The sequence below is a fragment of the Quercus lobata genome, chromosome 2 (genome assembly GCF_001633185.2).
Source record: "Quercus lobata isolate SW786 chromosome 2, ValleyOak3.0 Primary Assembly, whole genome shotgun sequence".
In the NCBI taxonomy this organism is placed as follows: Eukaryota; Viridiplantae; Streptophyta; class Magnoliopsida; order Fagales; family Fagaceae; genus Quercus; species Quercus lobata.
This window is the reverse complement of record NC_044905.1, coordinates 101877194-101890292: the sequence shown is the minus strand read 5'-3', so window position 1 is coordinate 101890292 and position 13099 is coordinate 101877194. Positions and strand designations below refer to the sequence as shown.

Below are 13099 nucleotides of genomic sequence, written 5' to 3'. Positions count from 1 at the left end.
GGCTTGAGTCCAAGGACCATGCAAGGCCTTGGTTCTATCCAAAACTTGTAATTTTTCTTTTGAGTACTTGGTTTCCCCATAGGCTTGAGTCCGAGGACCATGCAAGGCCTTGGTTCTGTCCAAAACTTGTAATTTTTCTTGTGTACTTGGTTTCCCCATAGGCTTGAGTCCGAGGACCATGCAAGGCCTTGGTTCTATCCAAAACTTGTAATTTTTCTTGTGTACTTGGTTTCCCCATAGGCTTGAGTCCGAGAACCATGCAAGGCCTTGGTTCTATCCAAAACTTGTAATTTTTCTTTTGAGTACTTGGTTTCCCCATAGGCTTGAGTCCGAGGACCATGCAAGGCCTTGGTTCTGTCCAAAACTTGTAATTTTTCTTGTGTACTTGGTTTCCCCATAGGCTTGAGTTCGAGGACCATGCAAGGACTTGATTCTGTCCAAAACTTGTAATTTTTCTTGTGTACTTGGTTTTCCCATAGGCTTGAGTCCGAGGACCATGCAAGGCCTTGGTTCTGTCCAAAACTTGTAATTTTTCTTTTTTATTTATTTATTTTTCGAACGTAAGCCCCTAAACCAAGGCGGGGAGAGCTGGCTTGAGGCCAGAAGCCCCTAGAGCTGCCCGCGTCATTGGCACTGCAAGGCGTAGCCCCTAGCAGAAGTTTATGTTGGAGCAACAACTGCATGTCGCCGGAGATAGAGGAAATCCTGTGAACCTCCGCTTGCTAAAGAGTTGACTCCACCGCCACCTGCGCCAACGCGCAAGCCTTCCCACAGACGGCGCCAATTGTAAGGACACAATTTTTAACGACCCAAGGATGACATTGGGCTTGTATATAAAGGGCCCGAACAATATGATTTGTAGAGAGTGGGTTTGGAAAGGCTGGACCTTGGTCGTTGGTCAACGGTTTAGTCAGGATTTTCATGGAAGCCCATACGAAGGTGGATTTGGCCTGTAGGGCTAAGCCTTACACGGATGGGGTTTGAAAGATTTATCTCCTTGGACTTAGTTCGAGGAGCGTCTCATCCTCGCCATTCTTTTTTTTTAGGGGCTCCCCCCCCCTTCCTCCTTCCTTTTTTTCTCAGCTCTCTCTCCCTTTTATACTAGTATTTCATTCCCATTCTTCTCCTACGTGTCCGTTTCTCCTTGTTCGGAGTGGTTACTCGTCTTATCAATCCTCACGTCAGAGTGGTTAGGAAAAGCTGGATAGCATGGTATGAGTATGGGTTTGTCAGACGCTGGACTCCACATTAAGGTGCTGGCAGCCTTCTCTCTCGTGCTGCTCTTGTACTGAATCTGTCCTTTTCTTCAGGCGTTTTTGTGAGATGTTGGACGTAAAGTCGTCCTCGGCCACATCCTTGGGCCTTCAAGGAGCTTTTATTGCGCGTCCTTAGCAGTAGGGCTCCTCGGCCTGGGCTTTGGGCCCTTAATACAAAGTGGGCTGGGACCCTAGATTTCGGGCCCCACACAAAATATTACGTAATGTCTTTTCCTTCTTTTTCTTTTTTTTTTTCCTTTTCTTTTTCCAATGAGTTATGGAGAGATTTGTCATTTCAAATGTTTTGGTATTTTATAAATTTGTATTTTAATTCTAAAATTATAAGTAATGTCTTTACTAACCATGGTTAAACATTTATAAGCAGATTCTTAAATAAAGTTAAAATATTTTGTTATTAATATAAACAGAATGGGAGAGTGTTATTACTTATTACCCCAATTATATTTAATAAGATCACCCTAAAAAAAATTTATATCGCGCAATGCACGGGTCTGCGACTAGTTTATAATAAATGATGATGCTAAAAAATCAACAGTAAGCCATACAATCCTCACGTGCTCGAAACAACACCTGCACAACACAAAGAAACAACACCTACACAACACAAAGAGAGAAAACCTCACAGAGGGCACCGGTGTGATATCGGTCAAATACCCTCCGAAGATCAAGTTAGAACTTCTCACAACTCTAGAGTGCCAGAACTAAGATGAATTATGCATATCTTGGTTAGTGAGGATATTGGGGCTTTTATAGTAATAAAAGGTTGACATCTCTTTCCTTGGTTTAGAAGTCTTTTCCTTATAGTAGTCCTCATAAACGTATTTTTCGAAATCCTTTTGTTGTAAGAGTCTTTTTGACCAAACTAGGCGTGGGCACAAGAAATTTCCTTATACGTATGTGTGAAGACCAAGTTAGGGTTACGTCAAAACCGTCAGTCTCACTCATCCCTTCATCATTGGCTCCGTCCTAAGTTAATTCCTTTAGCTTTGTAGACTTACTGTTTGTCACGTGTTGATAGACGCAAGACTGACAAGTTGGTTTGGAACGTCGCCCTATGCCTTGTCATGAGTAAGTTCCAATATTACAAAATTATCTTTACCAATAAATGTGAAAAAATAGAGCACAATTTACCCACTCCAAAATATTTAACAATTTTCCCTGTCTTCTAATTACATAGGTCAAAAATCAACAATTTTGACAATGTTCTTGGACCATTAAAACGACTTTGATTTTCTGGACTTTAAAAGTCCAGAGCTAAAAAAAGCGACTTAAATAAAATTAAAGAGAAGAGGAAAACAGAAAGATCTCACTTGATATTCGTTATAGTATGATCTGTGAAAGTTCAAAAATGTGTATAAACACCCTTGAACGTTTAGACCCCCAAATTACAACTTAATCAATTCAAGCAATATGTCAAACAACAAGTGTGCGGAAACTTAACATAAGCTATAATATGGAATTGGTTAAAAACTATCTAAGCCAAAACAAAACACAATCCACAGTAGATAATAAAAAGGCAAAGATAGAGAGGAAGGAAGATGCAAACACAAAGACAACACGCGATGTGTTATCGAAGAGGAAACCGAAGCCCTCAGCGTAAAACCTCTCCGCCGCCCTCCAAGCGGTAAACAATCCACTAGAAAATACAGTTGGGATACATGGACAGCAATAGACCCTCCAAGCCTAATCTACCCAGTGCACCTAAGCCCTCCAAGCTTCTTACTCCAACGAGGTTGCGCCGAACCTTTTTCTTTTCTAGCTTCCCGGATTCCGCTACTAGACCGTAGCATCAACCAATGAAGATTGGTTCCTTCCTAACTGCTTCCCAGAAATCCAAACAGCTCTCTCACAGTAATGATAATGTTGAGAATCAGATTTGGTATAATGCCTCTCAAGGATTTGACAATGGAGAGGAAGAGAGTTGAGGAATTTGAAGAGACTCTAATGTATAGATTGTGGGTGAATCAATCTTGTTTTTCTTTAGGGTTTCTCTCTCAAATTTCTCTCTGGAAGCTCTCTTACAATCGTGTGTAAAAGGGGTATTTATACTGGAGTGGGAGAGGAATGTGAAACGTCAGGTTTTACAAAACAGGGGTGGCTCGCGGCTTGACCTCGCGGCTTGACTAAGTCGCGAGATCCAGTCGCGAGATAACCGTATGGCTAGTTGTCCTGTTTTGTCCTGTAGTGCTCCAGCTTGCATGACTGTTCACCTTCCAGCATGCTTGGCACGTGTGCTGCGTCTGGCGGCTTGAAGCCGCGAGTCACCCGCGAGGCCCAGCCGCGAGTCTCTGTTTTCTTACACACTCTTGAGCAATCTTCACTCTATCTCACTCACTACCCTTACATCAAACCCACCTAAATACAGGGTTACTAAATGCTGAATTACAAGCAAATTTGGCACGGAATAAAGCCAATTAGATGGTTGAATAAATTCAACCTTACAATCTGCAATAACAATATGGCGCAAAGAAGAAGCCAAAATCAGGAAATCTGTACCACAATCAAGTTTTCATGGTGGTCTCATTTTGCTATACTCTTCCTCATCATGTCAGTACTCAAAGCCCATCTCGTCGCTGCATCTGATACAATTTACCCAGGTCAATCTCTGGCACGGAATCAGACCCTTACTTCCAAAGGTGGAATTTTTCAAATGGGTTTCTTCAGACCTGGCAAGTCTCATCACTGTAACTTAGGCATATGGTATAAAATGATAGCAGAGTTTACAGTGGTTTGGGAAGAAGATTCAACATACTTAGGCTTGGAGCCAGGCTCTATGGCACTAGAACTTTCTAAGGATGGACAACTGGTAATAAAAAAAGGATTTAGAAGTGATTATCTTGGGTCTTATGACTCTTATTCTAATTCTACCATAGGGTGCTTCTTGACAATGTAAATTTTATCCTAAGAAACAAATTAGATGATATTGTACTGTGGCAGACTTTTGAGGAAGCACTTAATACGTGGCTGCCAGGGGCCAAGCTGTTGCTTGGTTTCAATACACTTAACCAATGAAACATAAACTAATTTTCTACGGTCATCTAATGGCTGGTTCTCTACTGAATTAGAAGTAGAAAAAAATGGAACGGGTCACTTGGTACTATATAATTCGGAATATCATCCAAATTATAATACTAAATTTGGTGGGAATCTGTCTAGGAAAGAATTGGCCAACAAATACATAAATGTATCATATGTTTCCAATAAGAATGGAAGCTATTTTATATACTATGTTGTTTCCCCTTATAAATTCACTAGAATTGTTTTGAATAACATCAGGGATCTCACTCTATTAGAAACAGAGTAAAAGAGAGAGATTGAAAACTAAATTTACTCTTTGATTGAAAAAATGAAAGCAGTTACAAAATAATTATCACCTATGCTTTATATACACGAAAACAGGGGCTAACAGAGGCTAACAAATTTTCCCTCCAAAAATAACTAACTAACTAATTATCAATACATCCAATTGTAATTTGACATCTGTCACTTCTATTTGCTTCTTCTTGTTTCTCTGACACATGGACTCCCCTTTAGTTTTTCCTTCTTTCTTCTTGACTCTGCTTGTTCCACCGTGTTGACCTTCTTCAATTTTAATACTCCCCCTCAAGTCCTAAACTAGAAAATCATGGACTTGAAGATGAGTTTCAATTCGTAACTCCTTTGGCAACTGCTTTGGCATGAAAATATCTTGCAAACCCAACTTCTGTGTCAATCTTGTGAAAGAATTGAAGCCTAAAGCTTTGGTAAACACATCAGCTACCTGAGCATTTGAATTCACATGAAAATTTTTAATCATTCCCTCCAGAATTTTGTCTCAAACCAGATGACAGTCTACCTCAATATGTTTAGTCCTCTCATGGAAGACTAGATTAGTAGCTATATACAAGGCTGCTTGATTATCACAGAAGAGCATAACTAGTTTGAGGTGCTTAATTTTTAAATCCTTAAGTAATTGAATTACCTAGATTATTTCACATGCTACACTGGCCATTGCCCTATTCTCAGCCTCTGCCAATGATCTTGAAACTACCCCTTGTTTCTTTGATCTCCAGGCTATCAAACACTCTCCTAAATACACTACATATTCTGTCAATGACCTCCTTGTATTAGGGCATCCAAGCCCATTTAGCATCAAAGAAGGACTTAATGTGTAAATAATAGGTGCTTGAGAAGAAAAGTCCCTTATCCGGGGATCCTTTAATATACTGAAGGATTCTGTGAGCAGCAAGTAAGTGAGGCTCTCTAGGTTTTGAGACAAACTAACTCAACCTATGCACAGCATAAGTAATGTCAGGCCGTGTCAAAGTTAAGTATAGTAGTCTCCCAATTAACCTCATGTACATTCCAGGGTCTGCTAACAACTTCTCTTCAAATTTAGAAAGCCTTAGATTCTGCTCCATCAGAAATTTAACTAGTTTTGATCCAAGAAAACCAGTATCCTTCAAAATTTCAAGTGCATACTTTCTTTGTGTCAAGCTAATGCCTGCATCAGTCCTTGCCACCTCAAGACCTAAAAAATACCTCAAAGAACCAAGGTCTTTTAAGCCAAATCTATCATCTAGTAACTTCTTCAAGCTGTTGACACAATTAGGATTGTTTCCAGTAAGTAAAATGTCATCAACATACACCAAAAGCACTGTAAAAGAAGTCCCTTGAGTGTGAGTAATCAGATTTGGATTGAACAAATCCCATTTGAAGAATGGTTTTGGAAATTTTGTCAAACCATTGTCTTAAAGCCTATTTAAGACCATAAAGACTCTTGTTTAATTTGCATACAACATTGGCCCCCTTGCTGTGAAAACCAAGTGGCAAACACATGTACACATCTTCATTCAAATCACCATGCAAGAATGCATTGTTAACATCCATTTGGTGAAGAAACTACCCTTTCATAGCAGCCAAAGTGAGCAAAATCCTGACTGACACAAACTTGGCCACTAGTGAAAAAGTCGCAGAATAGTCCAAGCCAAACTTTTGTGTGAAACCCATAGCAACCAGCCTAGCCTTATATCTTTCACTAGAGCCATCAGGGAGATATTTAACCCTATAAACCCATTTACAACCTATAGGGCCCTTACTAGGAGGCAAAGGCACCAAACTCCAAGTGTTAGTGACCTCTAAAGCCTCTATTTCCTTATCCATGGTAGCCCTCCATTCAGGATATTGCACTACCCGATGGAAAGAGGCAGTTTCTAAAGAAGTGGAATTAACTGCCATAACAAAAGACTTAAAGGTAGGGCCAAGGTGAGAATAGTCCAAATAGGCTGAAACATCATATGGCAGACTAGAGTGGGGCTTAGTACTGACAGACTTGCAAGCATACTAAGATAGGTAAGGAGGTGGTTTATGTGATCTAGTGGACCTTCTGAGAGTAGGATTGGAAGTTGAAGGTGAGGTAAGTGGTGAAACAGTAAGGAAGGAACTAGGATTAGAAGTCAATGAAGGAATGGCAACAAGGTCAGGTTCTGCAGAATCAGCTGCTGCACTAGATGATGCAACAGGTAGGGTGCTAGGTGCATCAGGTGCTACATCAGATGTTGCAACAGGTAGGGTGCTAGGATCCACATCAGTGGTAGAAGGAATGTCAATTGAAATAGTGGAAGGAACATGAATAGTATCAACAGATTGAGATGATTCTGAAATACAATAAGGAAAAATGAAATCATCTAAATAAGAAAGGGAAGGTTGTGAGGAAAGAGCATTAGGGAAAATATGCTCATAGAAAATAATGTTTCTGGATATGTGAACAGAATTGGAAGTGAGATCAAGTACCTTATAGCCCTTAATGCCTTGGGGATAGCCTAAAAACACACACTTCCTAGCTCTAGGTGCAAATTTGTCTCTATTATGAGGCAAAGTTGAAATGAAACATAAGCAACCAAAACATTTGAGATGATTATAAGATGGTGCTGATTTAAAAAGAAGCTCAAAAGGACTTTTGTTACCTAAAGACTTAGAAGGAAGTCTATTAATAAGGTAAACAGTAGTTAGAATGCAATCTCCCCAAAAACATAAAGGAAGTTGTGATTGGAACCTTAAAGCTCTTGCAACATTGAGAATGTGTTGGTGTTTTCTCTCAACAACAGCATTTTGTTGAGGGGTATCAACACAAGTCAACTGATGCAAAATGCTATTTGATTGAAAGAAATCCTTAAGATAGAACTCAGTTCCATTATCACTCCTTATAGTTTTGACTTTGCAATTAAACTGAGTAGACACCATAGAAACAAATTGTGTAAGATACACTTGTGTTTCAGACTTATGTTTGAGCAAATATACCCAAGTGCATCTAGTAAAATCATCCACAATTGTTAAGAAAAATCTAAAACCATCATGAGTTCTAGCTGTTAAAGGAAGTTTATTCTATTTTGAAAAATGACAAATATCACAATAAGAAGCAGTTTTATTGATATTAACATCATGTACAAGTTGCTTCAACAATTGAAGTTTAGAATGAGAAGGGTGTCCTAATCTACTATGCCATAAATCTGATGAAGAACCAAAAGTAACAATAGCAGCAAGTATAGATGCAGAAGATCTACAACCTGAATCTTGCTGTAGAAATAGGCCATTGTGTGCTTTACCCAGATCAATCGTGCTCCATTGAGCAAGGTCCTGAATAAAACAATAATCACCAAGGAAAATGAGGCAACAGCAAAGTGATTTTATGAGTTTGCTAACAGAAATCAAGTTGAATGTAAAAGAGGGCACACATAAGACATTAGTTGAAATTAAAGTGAAAGAAATATGCACTGTGCCTATGTGTGTGACTAAGGCTTGTTCCCTATTAGGCAAATAGACAAAAGTATGGACTATTGAGGTAATTGAAGTCAATTGAGCAACAGAATGAACCATTTGGTCTATTGCTCCTGTATCAATGATCCAAGTATTAGATTTATATGCTTGCCTATCAACTACTTGAGCAGCAAAGATAGAATGGGAAAGATTAGGCGGAATCCAGAGGGAATTACCTGAAAATTTTAATGAAGTAGAAGGAGAGGATGATGTGGAAGGTAAAGTATGTGGAATGGAAGGGTAAGAAGTCATAACAGAAGCAGCTTGGTGACCAATCTAAGCATCATTGTCTGATCCAGCAACCATATGACACTTCAAAAAATTTAGAAATTGCTCACATTGAGTCTATGACAATGATAATTGTGGACTAGCTTTCACAAAAGAACCTCCACCAAAGTGACCAACATGGTTCTGTGAAGCCAAATCTGATTGAATACCAGCACCTTCCAAAGCTACTCCAAGCAAGAAACTAGAATGCACACCACTAGACAGTAAACCAGAATGCACATTTGGATCAAATCCACAACTTCCTATGGTTTGCATTGAAGCAACTTGATTTTCCATGGCCTTGTTACCTCCTTTTGGCTTGTAACCAGGAGGGTAACCATGTAGCTTGTAGCATTTATCAGGTATGTGTCCATTGAAGCCACAATAAGTGCATACAGGCCTATCTTTCTTGCCATTACCCCCTTTACCTCCATTCTTTTGTCCTTGATGACCAAGAAAAACTCTACTATTATTCACATACATAGCAGTAGCATCACTTGACTGAATCATGTTGAAACTTTGACCAATGTTTCTCCTCTTCTCTTCTTGCAAGATCAGAGAGCACACTTTGCTAAGAGAGGGCAAAGGTTCAATCAGTAAAATCTATCTTATAACATGGCCATAAGCATCATTCAATCCCATCAAAAACCTAAAAACATGCTCCTTATGATGAGTATCAAGTTGAGAAGACTTAGAACCACAAGTACAAGCACATGTACAGATTGTAAAAGGCTGGTAATTAGCATACTCATCCCACAAGGTCTTGAATTTCATAAAGTAAGAACTTACTGAAAGTGATCCTTGTGCAAGATGTGCAATTTCCTTCCCAAGCTCAAACAACCTAGGAGTGTTACCCTTAGATAGCCTATCTTTGAGATCAATCCACAAATCTCTAGCATTGTTGATATACATAACACTAGCCTTCAAATCTAGACTAAGTGAATTCGTTAACCAAGAAAGCACTGTGGTATTGCACCTACTCCAAGAATTATACAATGAAGAAGATGAATCAAGCTCAGCAATCAATCCATGCACAAGACCAAACTTGTTTTTGGAACTTAGAGCCAAGAACACAGATGGTGCCCAACTCATGTAATTTTCTGGACCAGTGAGTGGTTGCGATATAAGCATGAGACCTGGATTTTCATTCCCAAGAAGAAAGAAAGGATTATTTGCATATTCACCTGATATCGTTGCATTTGAAGCAGGTACTAAATGTGCAGTTTGAGATTAATTGTTGGTTGTGGAATCGGAAGCCATAGATGAGAAAGAAAAGGTAAAACAAACACTAAATTCTGTTTGGGAACTGAGAAAAATGAAAAATGACTTAGAAAACTTGCTCTGATACCATATTAGAAACAAAGTAAAAGAGAGAGATTGAAAACTGAATTTACTCTTTGATTGAAAAAATGAAAGCAGTTACAAAATAATTATCACCCATGCTTTATATACACGAAAACAGGGGCTAACAGAGGCTAACAAATTTTCCCTCCAAAAATAACTAACTAACTAATTATCAATACATCCAATTACAATTTGACATCTGTCACTTCTAATTGGTTCTTCTTGTTTTCCTAACAAGTGGACTCCCCTTTAGTCTTTCCTTCTTTCTTCTTGACTCTGCTTGTTCCACCGTGTTGACCTTCTTCAATTTTAATACACTCTCTATGTATGGGATGAGGATTTACACCAATGGAATTTGGTTTGGAAAGCACCTCAACAACGTTGTGAGATTGTGGGTTTCTGCGGGGAGTATAGCATCTGCAGTAAGCAGAATGTACGTCTTTGTGATTGCCCAAAAGGATTTAGACCAACAAATCCAAGAAATTGGGACTTAGATGACTACAGTGAAGGGTGTGAGAGAAGAATTCATTTAAATTGCTCAAAGGACAAGTTCCTCATAATGCCCAACATGCGCTTTCCAGAAGCATCATCTCATCCAGCAGTCAAAAATGTTGAAGAATGCAAATTAATCTATGTGAGCAGTTGTTATTGTGTTGCTTACTCTTATAATAATGGGTGTTTAATTTACAAAAGAGCATGTATAATTCTACAACAAATTTCTTCTAATATAGCGTTAGGTGGAGATTTTCATATTCGCATATCTGCATCTAAACTGGTGGGAAGTAAAACCAAGATATCGAAAAAGGCTACTTGGATTGTTGGAGTTCTCGCTGTGCTCATTCTTCTCATTGGCATTGTATTGGCAATTATTTGGAGGGGACATTATGTTGGTGTACTGGAAGAAGTAGAGTTTTCTTTGACTTTGTTCAAGTATCAAGATTTACGAAGAGCAACAAAAAAATTCTCCCAAAAACTTGGGGAGGGAAGTTTTGGTTCTATTTTTAAAGGGGTATTGCCGAATTCAACAACTATTGCAGTGAAGAAGATAAGAAGTCTCGAGCAAGGTGAGAAGCAATTCCGTGCAGAAGTTAGCACACTCGGAGCAATCCAACTTGTCAATCTTCTTCGCCTTCATGGTTTTTGTGTAGAAGTTTCAAAAGATTTCTTGTCTATGATTACATTCCAAAAGGTTCTCTAGAATCCCATTTGTTCCAAAATGCATCCAAGATTTTGGATTGGAAGACAAGATATCAAATTGCGATTGGGATTACCAAAGGGTTGGCTTACCTTCATGATAATTGCAGAGATTGTATCATGCATTTTGACATCAAACCTGAGAACATATTGTTGGATGCTGAATATAATCCAAAAATGGCTGATTTTGGTCTCGCAAAAATAATTGGACGGGACTTCAGTCGTGTGCTGACCACCATAAGGGGAACTAGGGGCTATCTAGCACCAAAATGGATTTCGGGTGAAGCTGCTACCCCAAAAGTTAATGTTTTCAGTTATGGGAAGCTTATTTTCGAGATAGTATCTGGTAGGAGAAATATGGACATGCTAGATGGTGATGATGAAGAGATACGTAACTACTTTCCAGCTCGTGTTGCAATTGCCATAAACAAAGGGGAAGACCTTCTGACACTACTAGATCACAAATTAGAGGGAAATGCCAACATGGACGAGCTAATTAGAGCTTGTAAAGTTGCTTGTTGGTGCATTCAAGATGATCCAAGGGATAGACCAACTATGGGCCAGGTAGTTCAAATTCTTGAAGGAGTGATGCAAGTGGACGTGCCTCAAATTCCTCTATATTTCCAACGCCTTTCAGAAAATCCAATGGTAGCGATTGTTTCTCAAGAGATTGAGACTTCTTCAAGTTCATATTGATGGGCACAAGGTACTGTCTTAACTCTGTCTTTACAATCAGTGCACTCTTTGTAGTCATAACAATGCTTATCATTCCTTTAATCTACTACAAACTATGATAAAAGGCCACTGCTGTTAGAAGCTAAGGAGCCAAGTGCATAAAGACAAATGTAATTTCGACCATCATGGGTGCCAAAAGCAATAGTGTGCTTCTTTGTTCCTCTTTTGGAGGCTATTTTTCGTTGGAGACTATTTTTTGTCTTCTGTTTTGTACCTGGTATCCAAAAAAATTAAAATGTGGCCTAGTGCATGCAAGTGTCTCTACCTGTGACAATTTGTTTGTTGTGTATTTGTTGAAAGACCACGAGAAAACGTGTGAATGTTATTTTAGTACAATTGGTTGAAGAGGAACTTAAAAAAAAAATAAATAAATAAATAGAATATACAAACAATCACTAATCAGCTCATTATCGATTTTTTAGACCATTTCTAACATACCATTCTTTCTTCTATTTTACATGAAATCTGCAAATGATTTTGCCTCGTCTTTGCAATCAATCTTTCACCAAACTCTTTGGTCAAACCCAAAATTTTCAATGTTATACCCCAACTTTCACTAAATAAAGAATTTATCATAACACAGTTAAAGCTTTGAGGGCACCCAAAACCATGCTCAATTTATTCTCTTCGATATATCATTAGCTCCAGAATGTTAATATTAATATTCAAAACATTACAATAGAATTGAAAGAATGTTCATATTACCAAAAAAAATACAAAATGAAGAGGATTTTTTTTTTTTTTTGAAAAGAAAAACAAGAGGAATTTAATTGTAAGAGATACAAACACAAATACTTTTGCTGCTTGTTCAACAACAAATAGGGGACTAAATTAAGTTATCAATCCATTCTTATTAGTTATTACACTACAGACACTTAAAATCTTGAGTGCACTCTTTTGTAATGAAAATGATGCTTGTCCATCCCTTATCTAATGCTTTTATTGTTCCTTTTATGTAATGCAATTTAAGATAGAAAGACTCCACTCTCCTTAGTAACTAATGAGCCAAGTGCATCACCCCAGCAACAAAGCCTTCATAAACAACCTTACCATAATACTTGAAATTTTTTTTTTTTTTTTAATTGATTGGGAAAACAATTTCCACACCCATAATGGCTCACATAAGCAAGATATGGAGTAAACCATTATGGATGTAAAAATCGCATTGCATTTGTTTGGGCAGAAAATGTATTGTGAAGATTGATGTCTAAGTTTTCCTGTGTTTGATAGCATTAAAAAATGTGGGCAAAAGAAAAGTCAAGTTGGTCAACACAAAACACAAACAAAATTTTGCATTGTTTTCCAAAACTTGTTCATAGGTGTCTTTTAAAGTAGGATTTGTTTATCTTGGTTTTATAATGCTTATTTGTGCTCCTTCCTCACAAGAGAACCAAGCAAGGAACAAGTTAAGCTAAACAAAAAATTGATTCATTAAACTGACGAGAGTTCACACATAATGACCAATTGATACAGTATGAGAGATTTTC

General features: G+C 38.2%; 1 pseudogene across 1 annotated transcript; it reads left to right on the top strand.

Annotated features, from left to right (window-relative positions):
- Positions 1–10242: 10242 nt before the first annotated feature.
- LOC115974075 lies at positions 10243–11643 on the top strand (annotated as a pseudogene). The gene has a single exon (XR_004087835.1). The product of XR_004087835.1 is annotated as a G-type lectin S-receptor-like serine/threonine-protein kinase At2g19130 (transcript).
- The last annotated feature ends 1456 nt before the right edge of the window (positions 11644–13099 follow it).